This window comes from Cricetulus griseus, chromosome 6, assembly GCF_003668045.3.
Source record: "Cricetulus griseus strain 17A/GY chromosome 6, alternate assembly CriGri-PICRH-1.0, whole genome shotgun sequence".
Taxonomy (NCBI): Eukaryota; Metazoa; Chordata; class Mammalia; order Rodentia; family Cricetidae; genus Cricetulus; species Cricetulus griseus.
Genome location: NC_048599.1, coordinates 48,000,229 through 48,002,402, shown reverse-complemented (window position 1 = coordinate 48,002,402; position 2,174 = coordinate 48,000,229). Strand labels below are relative to the sequence as shown.

The following is a 2,174-nucleotide window of genomic DNA, read 5'->3' as shown; positions in this document are numbered from 1 at the left end:
ACAAACACAAGTTTTCTTTTGTTTTGTTGTGATTTTTCATTCTTACTTTTATTTTGGTTTCTTTGTTGTGTTTTAGATTTGATCTCTATTGATATTTTGTCATCTAGCTGGAAGAAGGGTTGAACTACATTCAAAAGTTGAAGGAAGGTGTGATCTTTTTCCCCATCCAAGTTTAAGGGACATGTAAAGACCCCCACATTCACCCCGCCCCCCAGGTACTGGACATCTGTGAAAATAGCTCCAGGCCGGGCTGTGCCTCCACCCGCCACCGAATTTTTTCTATTCTCTTGTAACCCAGGACACCTACCAGGCTGCTTACTTTTGAACCTACAGCATTAACTGAGGCTGTGATCTTAACCTAGCCTAGACCCTGCAAATAGTGACCCGAAGTGAACTGCTGAGACCAGTCATGCAGTCACCCTCTTTAGACAGAGCCCAGACACCCTCTTTAGACAGAGTCCAGAAATAAAAGGTTGGGCTGGGCTGAGAAACCATCACCTCTGCTGGGTCGTGGACTCAGCACCAGCGCCATGGCCTGCCCCAGTCTCGCTTGCTGCCTGCTTTGCCTAGTGGCTCTGACCTCTGCCTGCTACATCCAGAACTGTCCCCTGGGCGGCAAGAGGGCTGTGCTGGACTTGGAAATTCCCAAGGTGAGTCTCCCCCATCCGGTCTGGCTCCAGCAGCGCTAAGGAACAGAGAAGACGCCCATCCACAGAGACAGAGCATCCTGCACCCTTGCCAGCCTGCCATGGGAACCCAGAGCATTGGGCAGGGTTAGGCTCTGGCTTGAAACCCTGAAGGCTGAGCACCCAATGACTTTCTCCCTGCCACAGTTCCAATACTGGACGGTGCCTCAATGACCTTGCACTGTGCCCATTCTCATCCATTCCTACAGTGCCCCCCTGTGGCCCTGGTGACAAAGGAAGCTGTTTCGGGCCAAACATCTGCTGCTCCAACGAGCTAGGCAGCTTCATCAGCACCGCCGAGACACTGCGCTGCCTGGAGGAGAACCACCGCCCACACCGTGTCAGTCTGGTGAGAAGCCTTGCAGGAACTTCGGCCACTGTGCCATCCGGGGCGTTTGCTGCAATCTCAGTAAGCAAGAGGGGGTTGGGAGGACCGCCCCGCAGTGAACCTTCCAGTTTGCTGCTCAGACCACTGACCCATTTTTTTCTTACCGCTGGCTGCTTCTTGGACCCTGCCTGCAACCCTCCTGAGTCTGCCTTCTCTGAGAGCTGAACCCACTGGGCGATACCTTCAGAGTACATCCTTCACTTCCCATGGCTATCGCCAGAAAATATGACAAATAAAGCAGATTTCTCTTCAAACTTGCCTGGTGTTTAATTGTCAGGAACGGGAGGGAGGAAAGGCATCGGGATTCATGGGCCCTGGCAATTTAGAGCAAGAACAGCCCAACAGGCTAGGCTGCTCCGGGGACAGGACTGTCACCACCCACCCTACAGGTTAGCCCCACTCTGCACTCCCGGCTGGGGTGGGCCTGCGGCAGACAGACTTGAGAGCAGCATGTGAAAGTCTGAACAGCAATGGTGGACATCTGTGGGAAAGACAGGCTCAAGAAGACATGTGAAAGGGGACTGAATAAAGAGAGTCAGACAGGCAGAGGAGCTCATCCAGTCTTGCCCTGAGCTGAGACTTTACCCACCACCTCAGAAGTTAGGGGGAAGCCTGGCCTAGAAAGAAGGGTCTTGGCCAGGGGATGGTGTTGCAGAGCCATAGGTTTCCCCAGAGCTGAATTCTCACACAGGCCTCACTGAGGCCACAGCTGGAAACCTCGAGAACTGGCAGGCCTCTCTGCTGTCTTCAGGTGAGGCACCTGAGCTCAGGGACCCTGCTTCTGCCTCTGCAGGACAGTATTCCCTGGGACAGCATGGAATCTAAGAGCCTGTGGACACAAATGACCACAAAACTTAGAGCTCACAGGCAAACAGAGAAACCCACAATCTATACTGCTCATCTATTGCTGGATTAAACACAACCACCCCCCCCCCCACAAAGCATGCCTCACTTAGCTGCCTGTGTTCTCAGCAGTGATGACAGAAAGCACATGCCCCTCCTCCACTCCCCACAGGGCACCTGATTCATTGTCTGTTGGAATAAAATGCTACCGCTTGGGAGGAGCCAGTGCTGGAGATCTTGTCCCACATGTGTAAGGC

At 53.2% G+C, this 2,174-nt stretch overlaps 1 pseudogene; it reads left to right on the top strand.

The window, feature by feature from the left end:
- The first annotated feature begins 530 nt into the window (after window positions 1-530).
- On the top strand, window positions 531-1,314 carry LOC100774850 (annotated as a pseudogene).
- The last annotated feature ends 860 nt before the right edge of the window (window positions 1,315-2,174 follow it).